General features: G+C 42.7%; 1 protein-coding gene and 1 long non-coding RNA gene across 8 annotated transcripts in view; both read left to right on the top strand.

Moving 5' to 3' along the window:
* The window catches only part of IFI47 (interferon gamma inducible protein 47), a 77,858-nt gene that overhangs the window by 50,165 nt on the left and 14,179 nt on the right, over positions 1 to 13,514 (top strand). The gene's annotated exons all lie outside the window — the stretch shown is intronic.
* On the top strand, positions 583 to 9,209 carry LOC112447402 (uncharacterized). Its single transcript, XR_003035592.2, has 2 exons — positions 583 to 829; positions 9,002 to 9,209. It is a non-coding gene; the product is annotated as an uncharacterized lncRNA (long non-coding RNA).

Here is a 13,514-nt window from a genome sequence, read left to right as displayed (position 1 = left end):
AAAATGTCTTTCCATTGCTCCTTGGTCAAGTGTACAATGATCAGACAAGGCTCAGCACCCTCAGCTCTCTTCCATACTGTCCTTTGTTTCTAACAGCCAGTCCTGGGCACTAGGAGAGAACCCCTAAGAAGTAGGTATTGACAATCCAGAAGGAAAATCTATCCAGAGTCCTCCTGTCCATAGCTGATGAGCAGATAGAAGTGAAAGTGTTAATCGCTCAGTTATGTCTGACTCTTTGTGACTCCATGGACTGTAGCCCACCAGGCTCATCTGTCCATGGAATTCTCCAGGCAGGAATACTAGAGTGGGGGATTTTCCTGACCCAGAGATTGAACCTGGGTTTCCTGCACTGCAGGTGGATTCCTGACCATCTGAGCCACCAGGGAAGTTAACTATGGCAAATAGAACACTTCTGACTCTGAGACCCTCTCTACCATTGTTTATACTTCAGTTCATTTGACTCAGTTTCCAAAGTACTTCATTAGGGGTTATACAGTATTTGTAAGTTGATGAAAACCCAGTTGGAAGTGTATGACAACAAACAGATAATCAAAGGAAGTCAAACACTGCTTATTTTTCCCCCCCAGGAAAAAATTTTAAGATTGAATTTATCCTGGATGAGTTCGTTCGGGTGGAGTCCCAGCCTCTCGGCCTGGCTTCGCAGTCTGTCTCCAGCCCGGGCAGTAGCAGCAGTGGCAGCAGCAACAGCAAAGCGTCCACTGTGGGTACAGCTGCCCAGATAGTGACTACAGTGATAAGCTGTCTGGTGGGAAGAGTGTTGCTCTTGGAAATATTTATGACTGCAGTTTTGACATTGAACGTACTCTAGGTAAGCACGGTACATGCTGTTTGTCTCCACGTACTAAAGTATCAGAAAATGTTTACTGAAGAAAGACCGCAGCATGGCACCACTATGGTCACAAAGAGTCTCGGCCATTAAGGACGTTGTTGTTCAGCTGCTCAGTTGTGTCTGACTCTTGGTGACCCCATGGACGGTTGCACCCCAGGCTTCCCTGTCCTTCACCATCTCCTGGAGTTTGCTGAAACTCGTGTCTGTTGTGTCCATGATTCCATCTAAACCACCTCATCCTCTGTTGATACAGCTAGTGAATTGAATTTGGTACTCAAAACTGAGACATACACTTTTCTTTCCTTCTTTGTTCTCCTTAATTAGTAATACTTGTTATTGTGGTTCAGCTGCTCAGTCATGTCCAACTCTTTGCCACCCCATGGACCGCAGAACCTCGTGTCTGTTGTGTCCATGATGCCATCCAACCATCTCACACTCTGTTGCCCACTTCTCCTCCTGCCCTCAATCTTTCCAAGCATCAGGGTCTTTTCCGATGAGTCAACTCTTCGCATCAGGTGGCCAAAGTATTGGAGCTTTAGCTTCAGCATCAGTCCCTCCAGTGGATATTCAGGGTTGATTTCCTTTAGGATTGACTGGTTTGATCTCCTTGCTGTCCAAGGAAGTGATAGGTTCAAATGTAAAGACAAAATACCACCCTGTGGAAATGTTATTCCATTATATGATGGGGTATAAGAATGTGGGGAGTGAGAAGTTCAGGTTACGTCAGTATTCTTTCAAGGTGCAAAAGCTCAGCTCCAGTTGGTTTGGACAATAAAGTGAACTCGCTTAACTGAGACACTCAGAAGTAATCTGATTTCTGGCAGAGCAAGAACCAAAGACTCAAATGACATCATCCAGAGCCTGAGTCTCTGTCTCTCTGCTCCATTCTCCTCAGTGATAGATTCACTCCCAGACTCTCTTTCTGCATCATCCACCCCAACCCTCATGTACAAATACCACCAGCATCTTCATGTTTACATTCTAATGCAGCTAATGCAGAAAGAACAAACCTCTTGCCCAACACTTCCAGAAAAAGTCCCAAAATTATTGTCATTGACTCAGCTTGGGTCACATGCCCATTCCTAAACCATTCTCTGTGGCCACACATTGCCATAAATTTGTGAGGAGATACCCCACGTCCAAGGGCAGAGAATCCCCAGCAAGTTGGTAGGAGGAACGAAATCGTGTTTTGAATCAAACCCCCTACTGGTCAGAGAGGCTCAGAGGGTTCAAACAAACCTTGTGCACACCAGGACCCAGAGACCTCACAGAGACTGAGACAAAATGGTGTTTGTGCGTCTCCTGTGGAGGTACAGGTCTGCAGTGAACTGCACCTGGGGCAGGGGCTCTGGATGCAGCAGACATGGGTATGGCATAAGCCCTCTTGGAAGAGGTCTCGTTAACCCCACCATACAGCTGCCAGAACTTACACAGAACTGGGGAAACAGACTCTTAGAGGATGCAAACAGAACCTTGTGCCTACCAGGTCCCAAGAGAAAGGAGCAGTGACCCCACAAGAGACTGACCCAGACTTGCCCCGGGGAATGTGCAGGAGTCTCCAACAGAGGCATGGGTTGGCAGTGGCCTGCTGCAGGGCTGGGGGCACTGAGTGTAGCAGTGCATGCATGGGACCTTTTGAAGGAGGTCGCCATTATCTTCATTACCTCCCTCATAGTTTGGCCCCAAGTCAAATAAAAGGAAGGGAACACAGCCCCACCCATCAACAGAAAATTGGATTAAAAATTTACTGAGCCTGGCCCTGCCCATCAGAACAAGACTTAGTTTCCTCAGTCAGTCTCTCCCATCAGGAAGCTTCCATAAGCCTCTTATCCTTCTCCATCAGAGGGCAGACAGACTGAAAACCTCAATCACAGAAAACTAACCAATCTGATCACATGAACCACAGCCTTGTCTAACTCAAGGAAACTCGAGCCGTGCCATGTAGGGCCATCCAAGATGGATGGGTCATGGTGGAGAGTTCTGACAAAACATGGTTCACTGGAGAAGGGAATGGCAAACCACTTCAGTATTCTTGCCTTGAGAACCCCATGAACAGTATGAAAAAACAAAAAGAGAGGACACTGAAAGAGGAACTCCCCAGGTCAGTAGGTGCCCAATATGCTACTGGAGATCAGTGGAGAAATGACTCCAGAAAGAATGAAGAGACAGAGCCAGAGCAAACACAACACCCAGTTGTTGATGTGACTGGTGATAGAAGTCTGATGCTGTAAGAGCAATATTGCACAGGAACCTGGAATGTTAGGTCCATGAATCAAGGCAAACTGGACATGGTCAAACAAGAGATGGCAAGAGTGAACATCAACATTTTAGGAATCAGTGAACTCAAATGGACTGGAATGGGTGAATTTAACTCAGATTACCATTATATTTACTACCGTGGGCAAGAATTCCTTAGAAGAAATGGAGTAGCCATCATAGTCAACAAAAGAGACCGAAATGCAGTACTTGGATGCAGTATCAAAAACAACAGAATGATCTCTGTTTGTTTCCAAGGCAAACCATTCAATATCATAGTAATTGGAGCCTATGCCCCGACCAGTAATGCTGAAGAAGCTGAACAGTTCTATGAAGACCTACAAGACCTTCTAGGACTAATGCCCCAAAAAGATGTCCTTTCCATTATAGGGGATTGGAATGCAAAAATAGGAAGTCAAGAAATACCTGAAGTAACAGGCAAATTTGGCCTTGGAGTACAGAATGAAGCAGGTCAAAAACTAACAGAGTTTTGCCAAGAGAACGCACTGGTCATAGCAAACACCCTCTTCCAACAACACAAGAGAAGACTCTACACATGGACATCACCAGATGGTCAATACCTAAGTCAGATTGATTATATTCTTTGCAGCCAAAGATGGAGAAGCTCTATACAATCAGCAAAAACAAAATCTCAAGCTGACTGTGGCTCGGATCATGATCTCCTTATTGGCAAATTCAGGCTTAAATTGAAGAAAGTGGGGAAAACCATTAGACCATTCAGGTATGACCTAAATCAAATTCCTTATGATTATACAGTGGAGGTGAGAAATAGATTCAAGGGATTAGATCTGATAGACAGAGTGCCTGAAGAACTATGGACAGAGGTTTGTGATATTGTACAAGAGCAGGGATCAAGACCACACCCAAGAAAAAGAAATGTGAAAAGGCAAAATGGTTGTCCGAGGAGGCCTTACAAATAGCTGTGAAAAGAAGAAACACGAAGGCAAAGGAGAAAAGAAAAGATATACCCATTTGAATGCAGAGTTCCAAAGAACAGCAGGGAGAGATTAGAAAGCCTTCCTCAGTGAACAATCAAAGAAATAGAGGAAAACAACAAAATGGGAAAGACTAGAGATCTCTTCAAGAAAATTAGAGATACCAAGGGAATATTTCATGCAAAGATGGGCTCAATAAAGGACAGAAATGGTATGGACCTAACAGAAGCAGAAGATATTAAGAAGAGGTGGCAAGAATACACAGACTAACTATACAAAAAAAAAAAATCTTCATGACCCAGATAATCACGATGGTGTGATCACTCACCTAGAGCCAGACATCCTGGAATGCGAAGTCAAGTGGGCCTTACAAAGCATCACTACGAACAAAGCTAGTGGTAGTGATGGAATTCCAGTTGAACTATTTCAAATCCTAAAAGATGATGCTGTGAAAGTGCTGCACCCAATATGCCAGCAAATTTGGAAAACTCAGCAGTGACCACAGGACTGGAAAAGGTCAGTTTTCATTCCAATCCCAAAGAAGGGCAATGCCAAAGAATGCTCAAACTATGGCACATTGCATTTATCTCACCTGCTAGCAAAGTAATGCTCAAAATTCTCCAAGCCAGGCTTCAACAGTACATGAGCCTTGAACTTTCAGATGTTCAAGCTGGATTTAGAAGACAGAAGAACCAGAGATCAAATTACCAACATCTGTTGGATCATCGAAAAAGCAAGAGAGTTCCAGAAAAACATCTATTTCTGCTTTATTGACTATGCCAGAGCCTTTAATTGTGTGGATCACAACAAACTGTGGAAAATTCTTTAAGAGATGGGAATACTAGACCACTTGACTTGCCTCCTGAGAAATCTGTATGCAGGTCAAGAAGCAACAGTTAGAACTGGACATGGAACAACAGACTGGTTCCAAATAGGAAAAGGAGTACGTCTAGGCTGTATTTTGTCACCCTGCTTATTTAACTTCTATGCAGAGTACATCATGAGAAACGCTGGGCTGGATGAACCACAGGCTGGAACCAAGATTGCCGGGAGAAATATCAATAACCTCAGATATGCAGATGACACCACCCTTATGGCAGAAAGCGAAGAAAAACTAAAGAGCCTCTTGATGAAAGTGAAAGAGGAGAGGAAAATGTTGGCTTAAAGCTGAACATTCAGAAAACGAAGATCATGGCATCTGGTCCCATCACTTCATGGGAAATAGATGGGGAAACAGTGGAAACAGTGACAGACTTTATTTTTTTGGTCTCCAAATGGTGATTGCAGCCATGAAATTAAGACGCTTGCTCCTTGGAAGTTATGATGAACCGAGACAGCATATTAAAAAGCAGAGGCATTACTTTGCCAACAAAGGTACGTCTAGTGAAAGCTATGGTTTTTCCAGTAATCATGTATGGAGGTGAGAGTTGGACTATAAAGAAAGCTGAGTGCCAAAGAATTGATGCTTTTTAACTGTGGTGTTGGAGAAGACTCTTGAAGAGTCCCTTGGACTACAAGGAGATCCAACCAGTCCATGCTAAAGGAAATCAGTCCTGTATATTCACTGGAAGGACTGATGCTGAAGCTGATAGTCCAATACTTTGGCCACCTGATGCAAAGAACTGACTCAACTGAAAAGACTCTGATGCTGGGAAAGATTGAAGTTGGGAGAAGGGGACGACAGAGATTGAGATGATTGGATGGCATCACCAACTCAATGGACATGAGTTTGAGTAAACTCCGGGAGTTGGTGATGGACAGGGGGGCCTGGCATGCTGCAGTCCATGGAGTTGCAAAGAGTCAGACATGACTGAATGACTGAACTGAATTGAACTGAATAATTTAGAAGGAGAATAAAGTATTTCAGTACTAAAAGCCAAGACTAAATTTAAAATTAAAAAAAAAAAAAAAAGTCAGGATGAAGGGAAACAATAAGGCTGGCTTTCTGGGAGAGTGGCAGAACAACTGGAGCCTGGGGCTTCAAGAAGAAATAATCCGTTCTTCCCTCCTCCTGGTAGAAACTAATTAGAAACCAGCTGTCAAGGGAGAAGCACAATTTGAAAAGTCCCAGCCCTGCCTCTTATAGATAATAGAGAGGATGGGTTTGGAGCTGAAGGATCAAAGGTAAACAGCAGCACACAAGTTATTGTATTTTAATGCCAGTTTTCTTGTCCCTAGAATTCTAGTAAGAGTAAACTTGCTGTCTGTTTTAGAATCTTGTGATAGGTACTGTTTAAGTTCATTTCTTTCTTCCAAGAAGCATTAAAATATAAAGTATAAATACTGCTTATTATTATTATATTTGTACAGTATTATTATATCTGTACATTTTGTGTTTCTTCATTAAACGGATTTTTTTTCCTAATTATCTTCATTGACTTCCTCCCTACTTGTATCTACAACTTTGGAATTTTACAAAATTCATAAAATCCTACTTTGAAGTCATTGGTAAATGATATTGTTCATGGTGTTTTTTAGGACTTTTTTCGCAGATAAAAAGTTAGCAGCCTCCCCTTTGCTACTAAATAATCCATAATTCTTCAATCAAGACATGAGAAGACTTAAACACTGTCTTCGTCCTTTCAGGCTGCTATAACAAAATACCAAAGATTGAATGGCTTAAGAACAACAGAAATTTATTTCTCACAATTCTGGGAGGCCAGAAGTCTGAGATCAGGGTGCCAGCATGATCAAATTAGGGCCCTCTTCTGGGTCACAGACTTCCACTGTATCTTTATGTGGTCGAAGGGGCTGGGGAATTCTGTGGAGTCTCTTCGCATTCATGGAGGCTCTGCCCTCAAGACCTAAGCACCTATCAAAAGCCCTATCCCTAATACCATCACATTGGACATTAGATTTTAAAACATAAATTTGAGGTGGGGCTTCCCTGGTGGCTCAGCTGGTAAAGATTCCACCTGCAGTGCAGGAGACCTGGGTTCCATCCCTGAGTTGGGAAGATCCCCTGGAGAAGGGAAAGGTTACCCACTCCAGTATTCTGGCCTGGAGAATTCCATGGACTGTATAGTTCATGGGATAGCAAAGAGTCAGACACATGACTGAGCGACTTTCACTTTCTTTCCCATTCAGATGGGGTTTCCCAGGTGGCACTATTGGTAAAGAATCTGCCTGCCAGTGCAGGAGACTTAAGAGATTCCTGGGTGGGTTCAATTCCTGGGTGGGGAAAATCCCCTAGAGGAGCAAATGGCCACGCACTCCAGTATTCTTGCCTGGAAAATTCCATGGATGGTGGAGCCTGGCGGGCCACAGTCCATGGGATTGCAAAGAGTCAGACACAGCACACACTCACATATTCAGCTCATAGCAACAGTTGATGAAATTCTGTTTTTCTTTTTTAATAACTTTGCATTCTGGATTAACAATATTTTAGTTTTAAGAGAGTCCTGAAATTATGCTGGGAGCCAGCACGGGAGTTCCCACCCATGACAAAGGTCATGCGGAGAGATCTGACATGCAAAGGTGAATCAGAACTCAAGGGGCCCCCCTGGACCTGCCTGAGCATCTACCCCAAAACCAAAATCTGTCTGTTTTACTATTTCACGACTTTCACCAACTCTTCTGACATTAACGGGGGGCTATTCCCAACCACCTTTCTCTGTAAGAAAATCAACTTAAAACCCTAGTTAATAAGTCTCCTGGACATAATAGGTGTGTTTCAATTCAAACCCTTCTGATGACTTTCTAGCTTGCCTGACAGGTTTGTTCGGACTCCTGCAGCTACACATGTGATTGTTCACAGCCTCCAACCACAAGAGGCACAGGAAGCTTAAGATATTCTAACAATGCAGAGCTTCTCAGAGAGTTAAAATTGTTAGAATAGAACTAGTAGAGGATTTCTTTGTTGAGCTAATGCTTGCTGCCAAGTTTCCATATCCCTTACCTATTATGTCCCTGGGAGTATATTGATTAATACAGTTGGTATATAGAAATGTAAGTAGTAGCTTTAATGTTAGTAACCTTGGACCCTTGAATTAATTCTTTTCTTGTTATAGCCCACCACACTTTTGCCCTATAGGAATGCAACTTTATCTAATGCTTTCAGAGGGTGGCGCCTGACTTTAGAATAATCACCTTTAGAGAAAAATAAGTTTTCTGAAGAAAGGGTCATAAAATGTTAACAGGCCTCCTGGCCAGAAGATGATGTAAATCACCTAAAGCTTTTGCGTATGATAAGTTTGCAGAAAGAAAGCCTGGCTTCGATAAGGATGAAGGACTGCTGACCTTGCATGACTCTACCCCCGCCCCACCCCCACCCCCCCATTATCCTCTATGCACAACTTAAGGTATAAAAACTACTTTGGAAAATAAAGTGTGGGCCATGCTCATCAAGCTTGGTCTCCCCATGTCATTCTTTCTCTTTCATTTTCCTTTTCAGGCTGATTCCCTGGAGCACAGGGGCCTTCTGTGTTCACTTTCCTGCCTGGGCTTCTAAGACCCACTTGAGAAGGTGCCTAAGGTGGGGCATCTTCAGCTATTTGAGAGGGCGCCTGCAGCCTACATGAACAGAGCAAGTCCCATGCTGGGGCTTTATTGGCTTTCTGCATAAACCAAGGAATATCAGCCTCTTTTCTCTCCTCTGTTTTCTTAACTGCAAAATTCTTTCCTTATCTCCTTCTCTATTTCTCTCAGTCGCCAATGCCGTCCTCCCAAGGGAATCCCTGGATCTAACCGGGGCTGGACCCCGGCAAAATTATACTAAATAAATAAGAAAACTTGAATGTGAAAACTACAATATATAAGGACCACTGTTCTCTCTCCACAGTTCCACACAAGAGCAACTTAAATTGGTAAACTCTGAAATAGTGATTTTTGTCTTATTAACCATTCCATGAAATAGTAAGAAAGTTAAAATTAATTAAACATATTTTAAAATTACACTATATGTTCTTAAAAAATGTTTGTATTGTTTTTAACTTTCCAGGAAGCAACTGAAGTGCTATTCTGAAGAACAGGTTGAAAACACAAATATAGAAACTGCATATTTAGGAACTGTTGTGTTGCACATCAATAAAAAGTCTAATGTTTTCAAGAAAATATGCTAAAAATATTTTGACAATATATAAAATGTATTACTTAGCTTTAATCACAAAAATCAGACTTCCTCAAAATATAAATTTCTTTTGCTTCTTTGTGTTCGTATGTTATTTCATTTTAAAAACTTTTAGAAATATTTGATTTGTAAGTAGATATACCACCTCCAAGTTGCTGTCCCAACAGATCATAAAATCCTTTAAAGAGTTGAAAGAGCTGTCTAGTTTTGACTCAATTTCTCTAGATCAAATTGAAAGCATTCTGAATTTTTATATTGTACCGGGGATCTGTTTTTCTCTATCCTCATAAGGCTATAATTTCTGATGATCTAAGCCATTTTAATTTCTAAGGATTTTGGAGAAATGAGATTGTTTTAAACCTTTTTTTTTTTTTTTCAGTCAAAGTTGATATTTTTCAAATCCACAGAAATGCCAGGAATTCTAGATTATCCTAGATTTCTGAGTCTGCCACCCCTGGTCAGTCTTCTAAGAAGAGCTTTCCTGGTGTCCTTTGTTTGAACAAATCCAAACTCCTCTGCTATCCCCTTCTTCCCACTCAAAAACTGTCACTATGAAGAGTGTGACCTCCTGCAACCCAAGATTATACCAAAAGAGATACTTATTTTCAAGAGATAAATTAGAGAGTGCAAAAAAGCCACAAATTACCATGGCTAAGTTAACCAAAAAGCTCTCATACTATAAAAATTACACTTTCTACTCAGAAAAGTCTAAAGGAAATGCTCAATTTAGAAGAATAACTCTAATCAAGGCTTTGTGGCCATGTCACAAGCAAGGAGAAGTGACATTCACAAGTCACCTTCCAGCAAGTGACAGGAAGCATATGGAACAGCTGGGAGAATGCAGCAAGTCTCAGAGCTCTTTCTACAGGATACCGCTCCCTAGAATACTCGCCCCAGGTCATTGTTAATCTTGCTAAACATGAAAAGTTTAATCTTGCTAAATCATGAAAAGTTATTCAGTTCAGTTCAGTTCAGTCACTCGATCATGTCCAACTTTTTGCAACCCCATAAATTGCAGCACACCAGGCCTCCCTGTCCATCACCAACTCCCGGATTTCACTCAAACTCACTTCCATCGAGTCGGTGATGCCATCCAGCCATCTCATCCTCTGTTGTTCCCTTCTCCTCCTGCCCCCAATCCCTCCCAGCATCAGGGTCTTTTCCAATGAGTCAACTCTTCGCATGAGGTGGCCAAAGTACTGGAGTTTCAGCTTTAGCATCAGTCCTTCCAAAGAACACCCAGGACTGATCTCCTTTAGAATGGACTGGTTGGATCTCCTTGCACTCCACGGGACTCTCAAGAGTCTTCTCCAACACCACAGTTCAAAAACATCAATTCTTCAGTGCTCAGCTTTCCTCACAGTCCAACTCTCACGTCCATACATGACCACAGGAAAAACCATAGCCTTGACTAGACGGACCTTTGTTGGCAAAGTAATGTCTCTGCTTTTGAATATGCTGTCTAGGTTGGTCATAACTTTCCTTCCAAGGAGTAAGTGTCTTTTAATTTCATGGCCGCCATCACCATCTGCAGTGATTATGGAGCCCAGAAAAATAAAGTCTGACACTGTTTCCACTGTTTCCCCATCTATTTCCCATGAAGTGATGGGACCAGATGCCATGATCTTAGTTTTCTGAATGTTACCATGTAATAAATCCAGGTATCTTTGTATATATTTACTTTGTATACATTTACTCAATAACAGGCATTCTAGTGAGAAGACTACAAAAAATAAGATTGTGTCTTCACCTTCCAGGAGTCTGCAAGGTAGTTGGGGAAATAGTAGCAGAAAAGGTGATATACAATACACAGAAGTGTAACATGGTACACGAGAGAAAGACGTAGGTGCTGGAGGGGTACAGTGGAAGGGCACTTGGCTGGAGGAAGGGCATCTTGTGAGGATGGAGATGGATGAGGGACAGATTCCAGAAGACCATGATGCCTGAAATAAGTGGTGAGATAAACATGAGATTAGCCAAGTAAGAGCGTTCTGACAGAAAGTGTGGGGGTAAGAACGAAGGCTGAAACACCACTAGATAGCAAGTTCCTTGGAGGTAGTGAGGCTCTTCCTTACTCAACATTTGTTTGCCATCTTATGAGATGTCTGACACTAGGAGATGCAGACTCACTGTTCTGCATCTGTGTGCATTCTGCATTGTGTGAATGCAGCACGGAGCTTGGGGAAATCAAGACGCCATCTGTCGTATGGGCACTGCCATGTGTAAAACAGATAGCTAGCACAGCACTGGGAGCTCAGATCTGTGGTCTGTTGATGACCTAGAGAAGTGGGATAGGGGGTGGAGTGAAGTCTAAAAGGGAGGGGATACTGGTGGCTCAGCAGTAAAGAATCCACTGCTATGAAGGATATGCAGAGACTTGGGGGTTCAGTCCCTGGGTCCGGAAGATCCTCTGGAGGAAGAAATGGCAACCCACTCCAGTATTCTTGCCTGGAAAATCCTGTGGACAGAGGAGCCTGGAAGGCTACAGTATATGGGTCACAAAGAGTTGGACATGATGACTGAGAGACTAAACAACAACAAATATGTATACACATGGCTGTTTCACTTCGTTGCATAGCAGAAAACTAACATGACATTGGTAAAGCAAATTATGCCCCAGTTAAAAAAAAAAAAAAAAAAGAAGCCATCCTGATGTTACTGGAGCACCAGTCTACTCCGTGAGGAACAGCTTTCATGTCCCGAGAGAATTGATGAGACCACACACTTGTTAATTGAGGACCCTAATAATTCCCTCAGTTCCACCCCAAAGAGGCAAGAAAAACTCTACCATTAAAATGAGGAGAGAGAGAGACTGACAAGAAAGACTTAAAAACCAGATTTCCTAGTGAAAATCCAATTTATTCTCCATTTCACAACACTTCCTTTGCTTGGAAAACTAAATTCCAAGAACTACAATTGTGACATCTAATAAACAAATTCCTACATTTGGCTTCCTGGAAGAGGTGCAGAAATCTTCACATCTAAACACTGTGAAAGCCACAAAATTGGATTACTCTCTTGTAGGCTTTCCCTTACTTCAGGCTGTAATTCAGTCCACTGGATTTTTTTTTTTTAATTTCCATAGATTTTCAATAAAAGAACTTTTTCTAATGTAACAGAGCAAGGGCTCATGGGCCTGTGGCACAGAAAGCCAAACTCGGACAGAGGGTGTTTTGCAACAAAGTAAGGGTTTCTTTGGCAGGGATGGGCAAGCAAAGAGAAAAGGAGCAGCTCCAGAACTCCCCAGTGGCTTTTAAACAGGGTTTAGGGAAGATAATTAGGATGAAGATAACAGGGTCTCAGGACGCCTAATCAGCTCATGGACATTCTGACTCACTGGCGGTGGTGAAGTAACAGGGTGATTTTCAGGAATCTCTGTCATCAACCATCTGGCCCAGGCTGGGGTCTGCATGCTTGTGGATAGCATGCAGTCATCCTCCTCCACTGGGGTGAGGGTGACTTAGTTTTTACTGAGAAACTCATAGATATGCATCAGATTGCTTTATATATTCTTCAGGAGGGACGAGGAGTCTTGTGACTCTACCTGCTCCTATCATTAGGGTAATGGGGGATATTGAAAGGACTTTTATACCTGGAAAGACTCCACAGGGTTCTAGCTTGGTTTCAGCCCCGCCTCTTTCTTTGAACTCCTCAATCCTGAGGGGAACAGACGGTAGGACAAGAAAGGGGGAAAAGTTTGGGATAGACAGTACTACCCGTATCTCAGGGAACTCAGTTTTAAGAGGACTGGATTTCTCTAGACAAATCATCTGTGAAGAGTAAAGGGACATTTCTAAAAATTTGCTTCTTAGCCACAGACTTTTGGTTAAAAAGTTTTTCTAATTCAATTGCTCTAGGATTCTGGCCTGTCTGCTTTTAAAATTTTTCCCTAAAATTATTATAGCGATTACTTGCTCAGTTGCTCAGTCGTGTTCCCAACTCTTTGCGACCCATGAACTGTAAGCCCACCAGGCTCTTCTGTCCATGCATATTTCTGGCAACAATACTGGAGTAGGTTGCCATTCTCTACCTTCCCAACAGTTATATAGTCAGTCAGTTCAGTCACTCAGTCGTGTCCGACTCTTTGCGACCCCATGAACTGCAGCACACCAGGCCTTCCTGTCCATCACCAACTCCTGGATTCACTCAAACTCATGTCCATTGAATCGTTGATGCCATCCAGCCATCTCATCCTCTGTCGTCCCCTTCTCCTCCTGCCCCCAATCCCTCCCAGCATCAGAGTCTTTTCCAATGAGTCAACTCTTTGCATGAGGTGGCCAAAGTACTGGAGTTTCAGCCTTAGCATCATTCCTTCCAAAGAACACCCAGGACTGATCTTCAGAATGGACTGGTTGGATCTCCTTGCAGTCCAAGGGATCTCAAG

The sequence above is a fragment of the Bos taurus genome, chromosome 7 (assembly GCF_002263795.3).
Source record: "Bos taurus isolate L1 Dominette 01449 registration number 42190680 breed Hereford chromosome 7, ARS-UCD2.0, whole genome shotgun sequence".
Taxonomy (NCBI): domain Eukaryota; kingdom Metazoa; phylum Chordata; class Mammalia; order Artiodactyla; family Bovidae; genus Bos; species Bos taurus.
The sequence above is the reverse complement of the archived record's forward strand: the minus strand, read 5'-3'. Positions and strand labels throughout refer to the sequence as shown.